The sequence below is a fragment of the Falco naumanni genome, chromosome 1 (genome assembly GCF_017639655.2).
Source record: "Falco naumanni isolate bFalNau1 chromosome 1, bFalNau1.pat, whole genome shotgun sequence".
Classification (NCBI taxonomy): domain Eukaryota; kingdom Metazoa; phylum Chordata; class Aves; order Falconiformes; family Falconidae; genus Falco; species Falco naumanni.
Window position 1 is genome coordinate 84,872,436 of NC_054054.1, and position 19,834 is coordinate 84,892,269.

At 48.4% G+C, this 19,834-nt stretch overlaps 2 long non-coding RNA genes across 15 annotated transcripts in view; one reads left to right on the forward strand and one right to left on the reverse strand.

Moving 5' to 3' along the window:
* The first annotated feature begins 3,099 nt into the window (after positions 1 to 3,099).
* Positions 3,100 to 18,782, forward strand: LOC121091957. 4 transcript variants are annotated; one of them, XR_005829115.1, is made up of 4 exons: positions 10,406 to 10,514; positions 12,063 to 12,160; positions 14,551 to 17,725; positions 18,675 to 18,782. It is a non-coding gene; the product is annotated as an uncharacterized LOC121091957 (long non-coding RNA). The 4 variants fall into 4 exon arrangements; XR_005829114.1 differs by adding an exon at positions 3,100 to 8,480 and having other exon boundaries at positions 9,609 to 17,725; XR_005829116.1 differs by adding an exon at positions 9,662 to 9,765 and having other exon boundaries at positions 10,364 to 17,725.
* Positions 16,489 to 19,834, reverse strand: part of LOC121091934 — a 35,003-nt gene continuing 31,657 nt past the window's right edge. For 8 of the 11 annotated variants that reach the window (XR_005829111.1, XR_005829106.1, XR_005829105.1 and 5 more), the window contains 3 exons: positions 18,688 to 19,466; positions 18,145 to 18,210; positions 16,489 to 17,873 (listed from right to left, as the gene is read on the reverse strand). This is a non-coding gene — a long non-coding RNA (uncharacterized LOC121091934). The remainder of the gene's footprint in view (positions 17,874 to 18,144; positions 18,211 to 18,687; positions 19,467 to 19,834) is intronic. The other 3 variants (XR_005829112.1, XR_005829096.1, XR_005829104.1) reach the window with 3 other exon arrangements.

The window sequence follows — 19,834 nt, forward strand, 5'->3', positions numbered from 1 at the left end:
AATGTGTTGATCCACATTATAGCTTTATGGCTGTTTCTGTATAACAACCGTTACTACAGTTCAGCTGCAGTTTAGCATGTAAAGAGATCTCCTCTGAATTTATAACTTGTTGCATATCTTTTGTTTGGCTTTTATAATCTCTGAGTAGCAAAAAAACCCAAACTTGTGTGGTAATAGGTGATGGGTATTGCCTTGGCACAGGGGCTGTTAAGAAAATGGGAAGGGCAGGTCCCTTCTTCCGTGCTCAGAGCTCTTTGGTTTCCTTGGGTCAGCAGGGTACCCCTGCAAGTCCTGATTTAAGATTGTAGCTGTGAAGGAGAGAAGAGTGGGGGCTCACAATGCGCCTCCTGAGCAGCCAGGATAGCTGGTGCCCACCAGGCTGCTGGCCTCCCCTTTGCCTCATCTCCCACACATGGAGCGGCGTATCACAGGTTTTACAGCCAGGCAGCTGGTCATTGGTCCCTTAATGGCAAGCTGCGTAATGGCCCAATCAACCTCCTGGCCACCGCTCCCATCTGCCAGCAACGATGATGTGACCCTTGGCTTTTGGGTGAGGCCTTGTCATGGTTCTGAGGCCACTTGAGAGCTGTGACTCCTCTCGGCCCCATTGCTGATCGCCAGAGAAGCCTGCTGCGTGCCTGATGGCAAATGCTGCTTCCTGAGGGAGGAGGCTGCACGGCTGCCTTTGACATGATGCACCACCAGCCAGCTGCAGGGACCTTGGGCTGCTGCATGCATCCAGTACCCCTCGTGTAACATCACACGGTTCTGGTTTGTGAAGGGCAGACCCAGGCCAGGGGAGGCAAACGCAGCGCTGGGAACTGGGCTGGGGAGAGCTGCCCGAGCCCCACGCTTGGCTCAGGCTGCCTGTGTTCAGCTGGGCAAGAGCTGCAGCTGTGATCACCCACAGCAGCGACGGGGACTGCAGTTCCTCCTCAGGCACAGCATCTGGTGCAGCAAGACAAATGCTTCCTCCTTTTATTGTGCTGAGCTCGCAGTACAGGCCTGCAAATCTGGGAACCAAACTACTTGCGGAACAAGTTACAGAACTTCTTGCTTTGAAGAACTGATGGTACTTTTGTGTTCTTTTGATTTACCATTTATTCTTTCAGTTCAGATCAGTGATCCGGCGCTTGGCTCTGTTTAGTGTATCGATTAGTCCAGAATCCCACCTGCCACTTTGCTGCAAGATATTGTAAAACTATTGTGAAGCCCTAAAACATTTCTGAAAGAATATAAGCCTCACGCTCTCCTTGCCAAGGAGCATCTCATGGAGCAGCTTTGAAGGTAAGCAGGGGAGGAAGGTTACTGGAGCAGGCTTTTAAAATAAAAAGATGAAATTACTTAGCAGTGTGATCTAGCCAGGGACTCACGGCCCAGGTACGTGGGGGTAAGGCACAGTGGTCAAATGTTTCTCCCCAGCAGAACATCCCTCTCCAAGGACCCTCCTTCACTCTGGCCTTAGAGCTGGATTTCAGCCCTTCCAAATCAGCTGTTGTTAGCAAAGGAGGCCCTGAATTTTGAATGTGCAAAGAATTGTCCCTGTAGGCTAGAGTTACTTACAGAGTATACATGATGCCTGAACGTTAATGTATGTTTCAATATGCACGTTACAGAGTAGATGGTAACTTTACTAAGTGCAATGACGTCGCACCAAAGATGGATTCAGCCTGGGGTGTTTGCTGGCAAATGCACCACCCTCAGTCCTTGCTTGTTCCCCCCAAACCCTCAAGTTTTTGTTGACTCGTGAGCGAGGAGTATCCCAAAAGAGAGGCAGGGAGCGGGAAATAACGGAGATACGTCTGTACATTGGAAAGGTAGGTTGCTCCCTCGGAAAAAATTATCCCAAGGATTAGCAAGTCATCAGTAGATAAAACAGCACACTCCAGCTGAAGAGAGTCCCTTGTAGATGAGGACATCAAGCCTGGAGGGCTGTTGTCAGAGAAAGCAGCAGGGCTGAAGTCTCCAGTAGTCTGGGACTAATTCTGACCCTGCCTGTAAGAGGCAAGAGCAGTAGTGGGTGCAGTGTGGCTGGGAAGAGAAGGTTGATTTGCTTGGCAGAATGTGCATTTTAATTGCTCATTTTCTTTCCTTTTTTATGTGATTTGATTGTGAATTATGTTTTCTGCATTGGTAATTGGAGGGTAGAGCAGATGGTGAGGTCTTGGCTGAAGTGATATAGCTATTGAAATAACTCATACTGCTGGCTGACAAGTTTCCTAGGAAAGGGTGTGTTGTGCTGACGGAGATGTGCTGGGAGTTGCTCTGACAGAGACCTGCCTGTTCTTTAAATAGTCTGGGGTAGATCTTTAAATGATAGAAATTGGCATGGCCCCACTGACATCAGCATCCAGGCTGGCTTACGCCACCTAGGAATCTGTTTGCTGGGGAGAAACTGTTTTGCCCGGACACCTAGGGATGCCTGTGCTCACACGCGTTGGCAGTTGCCTGCGCTGTGTTTGTTTGGGCGCCGCAGGCAGCCCAGGGGGTGCTGGCTGGGTTTGCTGCCCAGTTCCAAAGGGGCCACACCACAAAAGCCATGTGGCACTTTGCTGAGCCCACAAGCTGTGGGCTTGCTGGGCGGCTGAGGAGGAGGGTGGTGAGCTGCCCTGGGAGCCTCTGCAGCTTTTCCAGCTTTGCCGGCTGTCCTGGTTTCAGCTGGGACAGAGTTTGTTTTCTTCTCAGTAGCCGGTTCAGTGCTGTGTTTTGGGTTTGGTGTGAGAACAGTGTTGCTACCACAGGGGTGTTTTTGGTTGTTGCTGGGTGATGTTTATGCTCAGTCAAGGCCTTTTCAGTTTCTCAGGCCCCGCCAGTGGGAAAGCTGGAGGGGCACAAGAAATCGGGAGGGGACACAGCCAGGACAGCTGACCCGAACTAGCCAGAGGGACATTGCACACCACAGAGCCTCATGCTCGGTACATAAACTGGGGGGTGGCTGGGAGCTGCCGATCGCTGCTCGGGGACCGGCTGGGCATCGCTCAGCAGGGGTGAGAGGTTGTATTGTGCATCACCTGGTTTCTTTTCTCCTTTCCCTTTGAATTTAATTCCTTCCCTCTTCTCCCTCCTTTTAATTATTACTGTTGTTATTATTAGTAGTAGTGGTTTTGTTTTATTTTAGTTTAATTACTAAATTGTTCTTATCTCAACCCTCAAGTTTTACACTCCTTCCCGATTCTCCTTCCCGCCCCTCTGGGTGAGGGGGAGCGAGCAAGCGGCTGCGTGGTGCTTAGTTACCAGCCGGGGTTAAGCCACAACACCCTCCCAGGCTGGCACCTTGTACCCTGCAGGTTTGGCTGCCCACAGCTGGATAGGCTGAGGGACAGATAGGCTGAAGGACGGGATGCAGGCAGAGCATCCTACACAGCGAGCCCACCCGTGGGGGACAGCTCTTCACATGCTCGGGAGATGCCTGCCTCTGCCTTGTCCTCATATCCTGCACTGAGAAGCAAGACTTGGTAATCCAAAACTTCAGCAGAAGTTACAAAGCTGAACTTTGAAAGAGAAACCTTGGGAAGGTGCTAAAGTTCAATGAAGGGTGAAATCCCTTTGTCTCTGTCTGTGTTAGCCAGACACTTCCATTCATCACCTTCCCGCTTAGTGATTTGCAGTTAAAATGTTGGATCAGTCTCAAAACAGTGCTGGATCCTAATTGTATTTTTGAAAGGGAGAGAAAACCCTTCCTAGAAAGTTGCTTAAATATGTTTTAGACTTTCATTCATGTCTTCTTTTGTCAGACACGAGCTTTTGGTGATGTGCCAGTATGCAGAGCCAGGGAGCTGAGCTCCCAAAATAGGCTCTTCTGCCACCTTCCAGCCTCCTCCCTCAGAAAGATGAGGTGGGTTCCCACTGCCATTCTCTGTGCAGTTAGGGACCTTCTGCTTTCCTTCAGAAGCCCTTGGCATGGTGTGTCTGGTTAACGAGGCTCAGGAAATGCTGACGGTTCAGTCCCTCTCCCAGGCTGGCTGAAGGACACGTGTTTATGGCATTTAATTCTGATAAATGGCAGACATGGAGCGTAGCCCACCTCAGCGCTGCGGAACACAGGACTGCCTCCCTGCTGAAATGCATGTGGATGAGTGGCTTGCAGCCCTGCTTAGCGCTGTCTGCCTCTTCCACCTTCTAGGAAAGCTGGTCTGGGAGGGAGACGTGGTCAGTGCTGGGTTAGAGCAAAGGCTCATCCCAGTGTGGGACAACACTGGGTAGTGTGCTTTAGGGTGGAATTGAGGCTGTGCCTGCGTGCACCCTGCAGTGCTTTGTTTGCTGCGCAGAGGCAGCAGGGCACCACGCTGGTGTGTCCTCCTGGCCTCGCCATCCGCCCTCAGCAGTACCCAGGCACCTGCCCCTTGCCCTTGAGGCAGTGCTGATGCAGCGCTCACAGGTTTTGAGGCATAAAGGCCCACTGAGAAGATCCCCATAACAAATCAAACCTACTTATCGTGGGGGCATGTGCCCGCTCTGGCAGGGCTCTGTTGGCTTCTGAAATCCAAGGGAGGAGAGGTGGGAGGTTTTCAAAGGGAGCTTTGTTGGCCCTGCTGGCTGCAGCCAGATGGATGGGCTGCTCTGTGATAGCATCCTTCATCTTCTGTAGCGATGCGGTTACTTGTACTCTCTGGCTAGTGCTTGTAAACACTCACAGATTTTTATTTTTTCTCTTTAATACAGCAACACTGTGAGCTCTTCCATTTGTAAAATCTATCTAAAAAGAATTAAAGAAAGATATTTACAAATGCACACACAGGCACACACATATCATTTAAGACAGCAAATAACTAGGAAAGGCGAGACAGTAGTAATTCACTCTCGTTTTTCCTCTGATGTTTTTAAATGCCCCAAGTTTTCTTCATATGGTTTATGATGTTATCATGCTCCTGTCTAAACTACTACCTTAAAATACATTCTATGGGGTTATTTTCTCCATAAAACCCTGACAATAATAATTTCCCCTGTAAAACCTTCAGTTCCTACTTGCACTGTAATTTTGGATCTGCCAAGCCATCCACATCTATTTGATGGCTACCAAATTGCAGGCTTGCAGGTACCCGCTCTCCCTGCCGCCGACTCATAGGTCACATTATGCCACGCTGATGACTAATGCCCTGAGCTGCCAGAGGTGAGCTCGCATCCCCGGCAAGGATGGGAGGACAACAAGAGGTGTGTTTAATGGATTGTTTCCTTTTAATACCAAGAGTGCTGTTGGGCCAGCTCGTGCTCTGTCTGAACACCATGCTGGTGACCTTGAAATGGGCTCACTAAAGGTGATGTGTTGAGAGCAGCCCCTCCCCGCCCCAGGCTGACAAGAAGCCTTCAGACCTTGAGGAGGAGGAGCAGGAGCCCACCTGCAGGTCACCGCCTCAGAGATGCTGCCCTTATTGCCTGGTGTGTGTTGTTGAGCTGACACTTTGATTTTTGGTTGCAGCCCCTCCACCCTGCTCCAGCATCTCCCCTCAGTCACCTCACACATCTTGTAATTTGTGCTTAGCCCAACCAGAGGCTTCTTGGAGGAACAGTTGTAACCTGGTGGGTTTTCCTTATCTTTGGAAAGCGTTCCCGCATTAACCCCATCCTGGTTAGGTCTGCAGCAAAGGCTTTGCTCTCTGATTGCAGGTCTTGCCAACTCATTTATAACAAGAAAAACATGGGGCATTGCCAAGCCATGAGAACATCCTCGCAGTACCCGACACTGTGCCTCTGGACAGTATAATTTTTCCTCTAGGTTGTTTCAGATTGTCTGAGGAAAGCACAAGATTATTTTTTAGGGGATTTTTTGTTGTTGAAGTCCTGGTTTAATTTTTATATTGAACTTTCAGCTTACTGTATGGAACATTTTTTGAGCATCTGAGGTATTTATATGTATGAGATAAATATCTGCTCTTAACTTCAAAGTACACTGTTGGAGAGCTGTCAGGGACTGGGTCTGGCTTAAGCAGGAATTACGTGCCCCAGGTTTCGAGATAGAAAAAGCACGGTGTCCTGTTGCCTGAATATGTAATTTGTCTTGTCCAACAGTTGCTTCAATCTAGTCCCATGCAAATGGTAATTCACCTGCTGGGACTCCTTCAAAAGCTTCCCGTGTACCTGCACCTGTAACCCACACATCCATCTGCCTGTGTGCAATGGCACCGTGCTGAAAGGCGTTGAGCCGCTGCGAGAGCCAATGCCTTTTCCAGTGATACACAATGATGGTTTTGCCAGCCTCTACAGAAGGTGTAGGCAACTGGGTGATGTGCAGAGACTGCTCATGAGTTCCCTCAGCTCTAGGATCCACACTTCTTGCACGTCGGTGGAAACCTGGAGCAGTTAATACTGCTCCTCCCTTGCTTCCTTGTAGCTGAAGTGTTCATTCCTGTGCAAGAGGAGGAGGAGGCGGCGGCCAGCAGCCAGTGCCCTGTTCGCCTGTGTTAAGGACTGTAACAGTGAATCAAACCCTCCTTGCACAAAGGAGCTCAGGAAATAGGGGCTGTGGGGTTTCTAACCCCCCTCCCCTTACTGCGCTGGACTGGTTTAGAAGAGGCGCTGTAGCTGTTCGTGCAGGGCTGCTGCGGAGCTGCTTTCTGCCGAGCAAGCAGAGGGGTGTGAGGTGAGGAGGACCCTGGCTCCTAAGGCTGCTGGTGCCGCAAATAACTGCAACCACCAGAGAGCAGCCCTTGGCCTTTGGAAAGGCATGGCGGGGGGTGAGGAAAAATGACTGTGACATGACAAAGGGGTTGGGAAAGAGATTTGACGGGGGAGAAGGAAGCGTAAACAAATCTGGTGTTAAAAATAATTAAAACTATTAGAAGAAAAAATAATTTGGCATTAGCTTTAAAAGAAAATGTACTTGTCTATAAGTGCCTGAGACAGGTTAACTTATAGGGTCTGGTCATGCCTTTCCCTAAGGAGCATCAAAAGCAGTGGCAAAAGGAAGCACTTTTTTCTTCTAGCTGACTTTATATGGTGAAAATCAGATGGTAACTCTCTCTTGTCCAAGGCGATTCAGCGGCAGCTTTTGTCACCAGGCCGGACCCAGCTGTGGTGCGATGTGCTTCTGCCCCCCAGCATCCCCTCCCAGCCGCGGGGCTGAGCCAGCTGGGTTCCCAGCTTCGTGTGTGAGTACAAAGTCGATGGGGAGTGTCGGTGAGTGCAGGGTCGGTTGGAAGGTGTTTCCAGAGAGCTGCTAGGCGCTAAAGCTGCCTGAACCGAGCCCTAAAGCGAAAAGGGCTGGACCTGTCTTGTGGTGCGTGGTACCTGCTCCCCAGTGCTGTATTCAGGGGTGAGCAGCCCCAAAGCCCTGGTGATGGGCACACAGGAGTTTGTCCAGGGGAGCGATTCCTGGTGAAGATGGGCCGTTCAGCTGCTGCCCTGAGGCCAGCCCGAAACTGGCTGTCATACACACACTGATCTCTGCAACTAATCCAGCGGTTGCATAGCGCAGCCCCTGTCACGTCTCTTGAGCATCCTGCTTCACCACGCAGACAGCCCGTGCTTTATTCTGGCCCCACCACCCCAGGTTTCTGCCTAAAGCTCCGTGCAGCCCGCAGCAGGGCAGAGCGCACCAGTGCATGCAGCAGGGTGAGGGCAGTGAGGGCAAGCTTCCCAGCCCTGTGAGTGTGCCTGCTGCGCTGGGACCCGGCTCCTGCGCACCGTTCGAGTGGGAATGCAAATGCAGCCCTTTGCTAAAGCCATTTGTGTGTTTGCTCGGTGAGGGTACAGCGGGAAAGGTGACCCCTGGGCTGAGCCAGGCAGGGCGAGGGCATCTGCTGGGAAGGATAATGGACTGTTTTGAGCATGATTTGGGGATCTATATGTTAAAGCCACTGCTTTGTCTCAGATTAACTGGAATTGCTATTGCAGAACTGAACTGAGCGAGGCTTTCTGCCTCATTTTGCCCTTGAAGCGCTGATTCAAGGGGATACTGTGCCTGTTACACTCTGGGCCGAGCTCTGCTCTTGGTGACTCATTCCTCTTCTTCTTGGGGCAAACCCATCACCCAGTGGGGCCCTTTCTCGTGTTTCTGGTTTGCTTTTCTCCTCTCTTTCCCCCCCTTTATTTATTTTCACAAATAAATGTACCAGTGCTAGCTAAATCACACACCAGTAAAGGTTATCACTATTTTGGAAGAGCTATTAGAAACATATTTGCCATGAAGTCAATGAGGGGAAGTAAATTAGCAGGACATCTCATGGATGAAAGCGTGTATCTTTTTTTTTTTTTCCTTGCTGCCCAGTTAGCTCTTAAATTTCTCTAAAGCTGACACTGAACAGCAGAGACAGCAGATTTCTTTCTTCTCCTGCCTTCCTTTTATGTTATATATAATTAAATACTGTAGAGAATATATAATTTATACTTGTTAACTATGTATGATGCAACTTGTAAGGATAAGGGTAAAACTATTGTCTTTGTCTAATCACAGTTCATATTCCAAGGAACATGCTGCATTTTCATCCTGGAAGTGTAATTCTGAAGACCAGCACCGAAGTAGTGGTAACAAAAAAAATTTTATGGTAGGTTGGTTATGTGTTTGGGTTTTTGTTGTTTTCTGTGGGTTTTTTTGTTAGCATGGTAATAGCATTTGCATTTAATTTTTTGACAATAAACGTTTGTACTTGTTGCTATTTAATAAGCACATTAGCAATGAAAAATGTGTATAAAAAAGAAATACAATGTGACCACGTTGCAATTAGCCCGTTATATGTATAATGATACAGCTTGAGGAGTTCCCAATGCAGTGCTAGTTTCAGAAACTAATTATAGCAACTGCATTGTAAATGGAACCATTGGTATCTGCTGCCTTCGCATCCAGCAGCTGAGCGTAATTGTTCGGTCCTGGAATCGATCACAGGGAAAGTGCTGCATTAATGGGGGACGACGAGCAGCCCTAGGCACTTTGTAGTCACGTGGAGGCAGCGAGGGTTTATCCTGTGGCAGATATTTTTCAAGAGTATTGTCATGACAACTGTGTCAAGGAATTCCATTTCCTACCCTTGTTACAGCCGTTGTTAAGTGAGAATTGAATCATGGCATTCAATTTGCTGTTTAATTTTTGTCCGTGCTGTGGATGTGCTGGATTTCATGCCCTACACGTGATACAATTGCTGTAAACATGAATACTTGGAACCTAATTGTACCTTCCAGGCTTTTCTAGACAACCTGGGGTGTGTGTGTATTGTTTTGCCTTTTTTGGGGTGGTTGGTTAGTTTTGTTGGGTGGTTGGTGGGTTTCTTTCCCCTCAAGCTGGATTTGGTGGCATTACTGCGATGGCAAAGTGAACAACCGGAGAATTCAGGTACTTTATTTTGAGAACCGTAAATGTGCTTTTAATGCAGTACCTTACCCCACCGCCCGCCTGGCCTGGGGGGGTTCACAGGGCAGCCCCAGCTGGGGCTGAGGGGGCAGCTGAGCCTGGGAGCAGGGCACAGGGCATGGCACTGCCTGGCTGCCCTGGGGGCACTGTGCCTGCAGCCGCAGCAGCCTCAGCACCCCGCTGATTTATGGGTCCCTCCGGCTTCCAGGCGGAGCAGAAAGCCTGGGAAGGTTTTATACAGACCGCTCAGGCATTTACTTGTTTATTGGACACTTGTATTAATTAGTCTTAAAAACTCAAGCATAGCTTTATTTTATGTTTATTACAGGCAAGAGGCAGAGGGAAGGTCTGAGGAGTGAGCCCATCAGTCCCAGTGCTGTGGCATCGGTTGTCCCCAGTTGTACCCAAATGATGTACCAGCTCAGCACCAGCACCCTCCCTCCCACAGCACCAGACCCACGGTGGCTTTGGCGATGGGGAGGTGGGTACGTACCCATGGGCGCTGCCATCGCCAGCACACGCTGCACCCGGCGGCACGGCAAGGCTCTTGGCCAATGTGTGGGACGGACTGGGGGCTGTGATGGGGGTGGGTGCTGGCAGCAGCGTGGGTGCTGCAGGAGCGGGTCACATGGTGAAGGGTGCAGCCAGCAGTGCCAGCATCTGGCCAGGAGCCAGAAATCCATACAGGTGTGCCTGCCGTTTAAGAGGGCTGATGGAGTGCTGCAGCACCAGCGATGTAGCCCTGATCCCTGCGCACACATGCCCACCCCAGCAGTGCCTGCACGTTCTGCCCAGCTGCATGCGGCTGCAGCCCGCAGCCGAGATGGGCTGCCAGTGCTCTCCAGCAGGGCTGTGCTGGCCGGGCTCGGTGCTGTACCCGAGCTCACTAACCTGTAGCTGGAAACGGCTGAGCCGGCCTGCAAGGCAGGAGGGAATGGCAAAGACCTTCGATTTGTGCCAACGTGCACCAACGCTCTGTAGCATCATCCTTGCCCAGAGGCAACCTCTGTACTTGTCTCCTTTTTGCAAGTGTTTGCTTATTTATTTATTTAAATTGTGGCTGAGGCTCTGAATAACTGACAGGGCAGAAGCAGCCTTTGCTTCCCTGCGAGCTTGCTGATGAGTGCTGGAGCTATTCTTGGCTCACAGGCATCCAAGTGACCACACTAAATGCCAGAACATCTGGAGCACCATCTGTACTGCCAGCTTTGCACAACACCTCAACTACTGCCTGGTAAGTCTGAGCTTTGCTATACAATAGTAAAGGGTCATTTACAGAATTGTGTTTGTTTCAAAAAAAAAAAAGAAATTGGGGCAGTAGTTTGTGTCAATCCACCCAAACTTGGAATTTGGAAAGCCGGAGCAGGACGTGTTTGCAGTGCATGTTGCTTTGGTCGTTGAGGAGGCACTTTAAAGCACTGCTCCTTGCTGCTGCATCCCTGGCTTTGCCATCAGGCTGAGGCTTTTGCTCTTTCCCTTAAGCACCTCACTCAGTACAGCTCGGGGTACAGTGTTAGAAAGCCAGACGTTGATTTGTGGCATTTTTAGCCCTTCGGTTTGAGAATCTTTGTTTGGTGCGGAGTTGCCACTTTGGTGTGGTTTGTTTTTTTTATTGCTTGCTATGTACAGTAATGCCATGAATGGCAAAAGCCCAACTGATGAGCTTTTTTCTCCATATTGACTCTCAGTGTAGCAGATAGAATCCATGGCTGCCTTCTCCCCCTCCCCAGGCAGGCTGGGGCTGGGTGCTCTGCAGATCCCTGTCCAGGTCTGCAATGCCCCATTCACTTCTCATTTGTAAGTGAGATTAACAGAAGCGAGGGCAACACAATACGGGGGGGGGGGGGGAGGCATCAGTTCTTCCATAGAGTGAACCCCTCAGCACCTCCAGAACAAAGCCACCAGTCACTGAATGAAATAGTACTGAAGGCAAAGCAATACAGAAATAAGGTAAAAGTTAATGGCCAGAGAAGTGCTGCTTGTCTTCATGCAACCCATAAAGCCAGAGCCAAGACAGCAGCCTGGGGGAGCCGGCTGCGGCGTGGGTCGGAGCAGGGCTAGCTGGCGATGATACTTGGCTAGCCAGGGTTTCTTTGCCATTACTGTGGTAGCTACAGCAACTGACTCACATCCCATTGCCTTCGGGAACAGCAGGACCTGCATATTGAAGTGGCATAATTATTTTTATTGGAGTTTTACATTTAGTTAGCTGCCTTTGTACAGGGGCCACATCCTTGACCTATTTGTGGCACTTCAATCAACAAGCTCTGTGCAGCAGTTCGCTGGGAAGCCTGCCTTTCGCGGGCATGCAGCCTTGGCAGGGTCACCGTCACAGGGCTGGAGTGAGCTAGGAGAGATTGCTGGGCGATAACTGGGTGTTTGCCGGCTGGTGAGAGCACCCAGCTGAGCACAGGCTGTGGGGCAGGCGCGGGCTGTGCGTGTGGAGCCCAAGAGGCAGCAGCTAATTCAGGGCAGCTGGCACACAAAGGTGTGCCCCTCCTCTGGCCGCGTGCTGCCGATGGGCGTGAACACACGAGATGTGTTCACAGCGAAGTGATCACCCCTTGAGCCGGGCAGTAGCAGACCTGGCGTAGCCCCGGTGGGGCTGTGTGACTGGTGACAGCTGAGTGGCCACTGAGCGCTGCTGGGCAATGTGGTGCATCATTTGGCGACTGCTGGAGGGGGCTGCAGTGCCCAGTATGGCTGGGATACCCTGCACTGGGATTAACTTCCACATGGCCTCGTTGGTGGCTTTAAATGTCAAATCTGTGTATTCTTGCAGGTTCTCCTCCTGCTGTATGCTATGTTGCATGGATGCACGAGTTAAGTTCCAGTCCTGTACATCAGGAATAAGCTTCAGTTCTCATGCCCCGTTTAAAGGTATTCCTCAACTTAATTAAAATGAATTATTTTTGCTAAAGATGAGATATCTGCTAGAGGAAGGAAGAGGGAAGGGAGGCTTGTGTGGTACCAGCTTTCATGTTTCTGGTAAAGGCTTTTTCCTGTCATGTGGCAGCTGTGGCTTATTTATGGAAAACAATAACATTTTGAATCAAACTCTTAAATCTTGCAATCGTGCCTAAAATACCTAACAAAATCTCTTTCAGCTCCCTGCAGATAAAGGCTTGCTCTTGACAAAGCAACCTTTCCTTCTCCTTGGAGTTGGAGAAGTTTGAATCTAAAGTTCAGGCAGGTGATGGAAGCAACATGGGCTTGTGATGGTGGGTGGCAGGTCTGTGAGACACGCAGCAAAGGAACTGGGCAGCGATTTAACCTTCCTTTTTGGTGGTGGAGGGGTAGAAATGACAGGTCAGAAATGAGGTTAGCAGGTGGAAGAGCTTGCTGGTCCATTATCATTCAGTCCAACGTCCTTGATACCTGCACCCAAGAGCTAAGTGCAGGACACCAGCAGACAGGGAGGGGAAAAGTGTGCAAATTCCGTGGCAAAGCTCCGCTGGCATCAAGAGTATTTTTAAGGGTTGTGTGGCTGAGAGAAAAACACCTATTTGCACAAACAGCGGTTTGAGGATCAGTAGGTGCCGGCACTGTGGCAGGTCTGGAAATCCTGGCACCAAGTGCAACTCATTTCCAGGGTCTGGCCAGTCAGACAGCTGGGACTTCCCATCACAGCGGGAACCTGTCAGCGTCCCACGGCACCTCGATGGCCGCGCTCCAGTGACCCTCCGTAACTGCTGCCTCAGCAGCTGCCAGCACTGACTCGTGGGCTGGAGCTTCAGAGCCGATTCGAACCATGGTCATCACAGGCCTGTTCCAGTGACGGGCAAGGGCATTTTGGGGGGTGAGACCAGGTGGATTTGCTCCTTCCACTCCAGGGGTTTGCTGCAGGGTGCGAGCAACGTGCTGCAAGCCCAGTGGGGCAAACTGGCTCCAGCATCACGTAGATGATACAGAGCTTTGCCCTCTGCTCCATGCCCACACACCGATGCATTAGGGCTTATGCTTTTGGCAGGAGGCAACATCTGAGCTGCTCACCAGCTGCATTGCAGCTCTCAGGAATTTGCACTGAGCACTATTGCTCCCACCTGCAGAGGAATCGGGAGCTTCACATGTCTGCAGGTACTGACAGTGTTCAGCACTTTATTGCATAAGGCCTTGGAAAGGCAAGGAAAAAGGGGCAGAAAAGGGTTTTCATAGTCTGGGGAAAATTACTGGATTACTTAAAGGGTACAGCTAAGCCCTAGGCACAAAGCAGAGGTGCGACAGCCGCAGCCCGTGGCCACAGGTTTGCTGTCCGGGTGCCTGAGGGAGGCTGTCCCGGGAGCACGCTTGGTCCAGCAGCCTTAAGCCAAACAGCCCCGCAGGCACCACGGCAGCCTTGGTGTTGGAGATTTGTCAAAATGGATGTATATAGCCAGATTAAAGGTAAATCCAAAGAAACAGGTGAGAGAAGCACAGTGCATTAGCTCGTGTACTTGGTGTGTATTTCAGGGTGCGCTGCTTTCATCCTGCCGTAGCTGGTGTAAATAACCTCAAGCCTCTTTCCAGGCTGTAGCTCACCTTTGGCAACATCCTCCTGGGACCACTGGACTTACAGAGCTCCTCTTTCCATGTAATGTATCTGTGCTCCCAGTTTGATACACAGTAGTCTGTTTTTCTTCTTTTAAAACTTACCTTTCTTCTTAGTTTTTAAAATAAACATTAACTTGCTGTTCATCTTTTATTTCCTTTTCATGCTCTGAGCAGTGAGTAATTAGAGCTGCATCACACTGGAGAAATTACAACAATATAATATTTATACAGTTAAATCTGCATAAGTATAATATCTTTGAAAAATAGCAGCCTGCTCTAAGGGAAATTAATTATCCCATTGGGACAGTCATTATTCTGAAACAAAAGCTCTCGGTTTTCTTTGCCTGCTTTCATTTTGAGCATTTCTTTCATTTTAAGTACTGGCCACATACTCCAGCCCTTTTTCTCTGTGGCTGGAACATAAATAATAATTTGTTTAAAGCAGTGTAAAATCTGTCTTGGAAACTTTTACAGATATCATGAGAATATTAAGCGACTTCAAAATTAAGTCAAAGTGAATTTTGCAGATCTGTTTTTGTGGCTATATATCATTACTGGTCACCAAGCCGGTTCAGCCCACCAAGTGTCATTTTCCTTAGCTATTTTTCCATGAGTTGTTGCTTCTTTGAGGAACATGACTCCATTTATCATAATAAGCATTTATTAGCATCGTAATCTCTACCCAGGCCATTACAAGCCATTGTATTTAAGGCGAAATTTCTTTTTTTTTTTTTCAAAAGGGGCTGGCACTGCTGTACATGGTGTACTCCAGTATTTCACATCTGCACACAGGCCTTGGAAGTCAGACTCTGGACCAGACAGCCAGAGGCTTTGAATACAGCAACGCGTGGCATCTATGGCTTCAATCACCAGCTAACTTCTACAGTTGCACGGAGCTACAGAGGGACGTTGTGGGGCTGGCCAGGTAGGAGGAAAACCCGTGCGTTGTGAGCACCGGGTGCTGCAGACAGCACTGTCCCGCATGGCTGGGAGAGGGCTTCATAGCCCTGGATCCAGCCTGTGCTGCCACAAGCCCAGTATTTTGCAAGATGCAGCCTGACTCACATCAACTGCTTGAGGCTTTTGCCACCTTAAGAGTCCAGTGGGAAGCCAGCCTGAAACCGAGTCCGTGTGAGCTGGCCTAAATAGTCCCATTTTTAATGGTGCTGAAAAGCTGCAGTGTCATATTTGTACAAGTCAGGAGGCGTTTCTGCTTCAGCAGCAGCTCCTGGGCACCAGATCAGTGCTAGTCTGCAGCCCTGGCCAGGGCCACATTGCTGCATTTTAAGCAGGGTAAGGTCTTCTGTGCTATCTGCCACCTCTTTTTTTATTTTTTGGTCATTACGTGACATTAGCATGAGCTGGCCTGCTGGGTTTGTGTTGTGAGAGCAAACCGCGTCCTTGAGGTCAGCAGGCAGCAGGTCCTCCAGCCTGCAGTCCTCCAACAGCCTCTCCCTGGTGGGTAACAGCTCTCTGGGTGACGCTGTGAATTACGGGCATCACTTACACTGCTTTTGCTTTAATGCACTGATGTCGGGCTGCCATTATTTTCACAGACCACAAACTTTGGGTGGGATATTAATATTTCTGTATTTTCTACAATATACTAGGAAAAAAAATAAATCAAAAAAGGCTTTGTCACTATGCAGGCAAGTTTCCAGCAGTACAGACGTACTGTTGAGTACTCGAGGAACCCCACCTCATCCACACCCAAAACCTATGGGCAAGTCTCACGTGCGTTTGGAGGAGCTTTTGCAGTCAAGGTGAATTACAAGGCTTCTTGCTGAATCCCTGACAGGTACAAATACTTAGTTATCCTTGGCTTTTCTGCTGAACCTAATCAAAGCCATTGTTTATTAAAATCCTATTGTCTCTGCAGTGAAGAACAAGGACAAGCTTCTCTGCAGTGATTTAATACTTGCAGCAGTTCAGTGTAAGGATTTATTATGGCCAGCTGAAAGTGCAAACACACAGTGCCCAAGTCATTACTTCTAATTTGCCACTTTTAAAAAATGTATACACAAGGGTAAAACCTCAGTCCTTCTTTACAGTTCAGTGTGATCTCTTCTCAGTCAGGGGAACAAAACAGAGCACAACCCCTCACCCTCCCCTTCAGACAGAAGGACATTAAGATTTATCCTCACATTTAAAGGCAGAGTGCCGTGCTTCTGCTTTAGACTAGGTTGTTTTAGTGGGATGGGTTTTTTAGTGTTTTTAGACTGGAAACTGGTCTAAAAAATTTCAACTACTCAGATTTAATGGTTTAAATTGCCAGTTTAAATTATCCGGTTATACCTGTGATCCTCTCTGAGAGGATCCCTTGTCAGAGGAGAAAAGACAGGTCTGCTTCTTCCCGAGGGGCTCAGCCCTGCAGCCTTCGGTGCATGCAGACGGCTCTGGACCCCTGCACCACACCTGTGTCGCAGCACGAACCCTCCATGCGGGGTCACATAAACCGCACTAATTAAGAGAATATGTACTTTTTTTTCCAGGTAATGAGCTTTTCTTTGTGAATCAATTTTACAAAGGTTTCAAGGACTGTATCATAATAAAAAAAGCACAAAGATAAATGAACAAGCACAATTAATAAACGTAATGTATCGGCGCTCTGAGCTTTAAAACTGCTTATCTAATCATACGTCTTTACTCACAATATTAAAACTCTTATGCTACAAGAGTTGTAAAACAATTAAAAAAGCTTTAATGGTTTAAAGAAAGTAAAGGCAATGTGTGCTTTTTCCAGGCTATAGGTGCTCGGTGATGGGAGCTCTGGCTTGGCAGGCTTGCTGAGGACCAGCGTTTACATCTCAAAGGTGAGCCACAAAGGGAAGCTGCTGCCTTCCCACGCCCCCGACCCCAAACTTGGGCGACAGATGGGAGATGAGAGCACCATCACACCATTCCCCTGTAAGCCAGAGGGATTCTGCTAGCTTCCATGGCTACTTCTTCTGCAGCCTGGTAAATCACACCAGTCAGGCACTCAGACTAACGTCGTCTTATCCTTAATTATTGCACAAGTCCTAGTTATAGCAGCTTCTTACGATGCGGGAGGAGTTTTTTCTCTCTTTGGCATTTTAGTATTTCTAAACAGTGTTTGCAGCTACTTTCTTTCTCACTGCTAAAGCCACAAAATTTACGATTCTGAAAAAAACAGCCAACCACATCATGAACTATGTCTTGGCAGGTGTGGCTGTGCCCCACGCTGCAGGGCAGCACTCCCCAAACCCACCCTTGCAACAGTACCCCAGCCATCCCGGCTCTGGCTGTGCCAAGGGAAGGCGACCATTCCCAGTGATGTTGCTTGACTTGAAGTACAAAGGTCCCTCTCTTCGCTGTCGTTTAATTTGCACGTAACCCTTATGGTGAGATACCTAGTTCAGATTTCATGTGTGTGTGCTTACTGGATTTAACGGGGAGTGTTTCCCCAACTAATTTTCACTAGCAAGCTGTACAGGGCTGGCTTCTGCTTTACTCATTTCCAGCTGCTCCCTCCCTACTCCAGGCCTCCTGCATAAGCAGTAAAAATGAAAGCAATAACCCCAAAGTCCACATTTTCTCTCCCTTCCTGGTGCTGCTTTTTCATTTAGCAACTCACAGGTTTCTCTCGGCACACGCCCATTAATTTGCCCCAGACTTTATGCTCTAAGAGCAGCTCTATCTTTGTATCAGAAAAACAAAAAGGCAAGGCTAGATTTTTGTGGTGGCCCCTGACACCCATGTAGGATGGGCTCCCTGAGGGATTTCATTTCAAAACCTGTAATCTCCAAACGTAACAAATCATACACTCACTCTGCCCAGGTGAGGGGTCTGGAGCCACGTGGCGCCTGAGCTGCAGCTGGTGAGTGATGCTTTGCCTGGTCGAAGAGGCTGTCTCCCTCCATCCTTCTTGAGGCTGAAATTTTACATGGCTTTCAGGTAAAAGGAAAAACAGTTGCTGTCTTTGATTATGTTTTATCTTTTTGTGCCAAAAAGTGGCTTTGAAAGCAGCTTGTATGGCTGATCTATGGGCACCTTTCTCCTGTCATTCTGCTGTGACCTTTTCGCTATCCTTCCAGAAGTAAATCTGAAAAAAACCAAGAGAGGAACAAAAAGAAAAAAATCAACTAAAGCCAAACAAAAAAGTTATAAACAGATATTTTCTTTCTTCTACCTTCAGAGAGTGAGTTGTTTTTTTTCCCCCCAGCAAAAGCACACGCCTGCTTTACAGGCTTCAAATCTGATGGCAGAATCAGAACAAAATGGTCAAAGCTGTTGGCAGCAGAGTGCTGTGGACAGAGCATCGGGGAGGTACAGGCTCAAAACAATTTGCACTAGTGAGCAGTAAGGTTTTTTACCTGTGGAAAAGGTCACACTTGAATTTCTATTTGGAGTTAATACTTCCCTGGAGAAGAGACAGATACCTGATGGGACAGGAATTGAAGGGGGAATATAAATATGAAGAGGAAAAATGAAACAAAAACCCCAAACCAACCCTGAAAATGAAGTGGAAGATTTGGCCAAATATGAATGCATTAAATTCTTCAGTACTGGTGAAATTTTGAACAGAAGCTTACAGGAGATTTAAGGGCAGTTTCCAGGTGTTACTGCAGTCTATATTATTTTTTTTTTGGCCAGGTCTGGAAACTTTGAAATATCTTGGAAAAGGAAAGCTTTTGAATGATATCTCATTCTCCTGATAAAAATGAAAAAGCCACATAAATCAAAGCTTCTTAAGATTGACTGCTTTTATAACAGCATTTTTTTCTCACAAGCTGTATTTTCATATGTCATATAAAAACATTCTGGTTCCAAGATTTGTCACTGAACATTTGGTGCTTTTTTTATCATTACCTGAGTCTCAAGCCCCATTTCCATCTAAACGCAGGTGAAGGCCTTACCTGGCTCCATTTTGGAGGACGCGGCTGCATTCCAGCAGCTGGGAAGAAGCATCCCACCCCATTGCACACGTCCCAGCAGAGGCCACTGTAGCAGACAAAGTCAACACCGTCCCTCTGTTAACAAAGGCATTGTCACAAAACCCTCTGAGCCATGAAACACAGCGAAGCCACTACCTCCTTGCCAGAGACCTTATGTTTGGTATTTCCTGTGCTTTTAGCCTTCTAGCACACTGGTTCGGCTAAGCTGCAAGCCATTGCGGTCAAACTACTGCTGTGGCTGCAGCACGGGCAGCGGCACCAAAGTGCCCGACACCGCTGCTGAAATACAGATTTCAGGCTGGGGGGTGGGGGTGGTTCTTTTTCCCCTCCTCCCCAGATTTTGAATCCCTTCAGGAGGTCATTGCAAAGATGGTGAAGTTGGTAGAAACACAAACCTGACCTCTATTCCACGTTTTCTGCAAGTTCACTGTCCCAAATCTGTACTTGCCTCTAAGCCAGACTGCAGGCTCTGGTGATGACACAGTCACTGGTATAGATAATTTGGCTCCTCAATGTTTTATTTGTGCTTTGAAAAAACATCTTTGAGCAGTTTCTTAAATGTCATTCCTTGCAGTATACAGAGCAGGCAATAAACAATAAAATTATTCACCTTGAAGAAACCATCTGCCGTCTTAAAGGACATCACCAGGTTTTTTTGTTGCTTTGAATGGTCCTCTGGGATGCTGTAAGTGTCATTAAAACACTGTGTTTCCCATCAGCTGCGTGCCAGACTCGTTTTGCTTTAGAAACAAGAAAGATGAGGGGTAAAATGAGCAGAAATTTCATTCTCTATTAGTTTCTATATTTCATTTATTTTGTAAATGTCTTCTAGAACGCTTGGCATTTGAGTTACTCTTTGTAAGCTGCATCAGAAGGATTTAGCCCCGGATGTGTGGCGGCAGGGGTGCAGCAGGCTGACCCGCTTGCAGGCTCCACACACGGCACCTTGACAGCTGGCCTGCGTGTGCTTTGCAGGGACGATGCTGAACGCAGCAAAGTGAGGTTACAGTTAACCTAGGGACATCTGTCTCCATTTTTCTCCCATTTTTCTCATCTACTCTATCATGGATGGAGAGGACATTGCCATTTCCAATGGAAGTTCAACTCC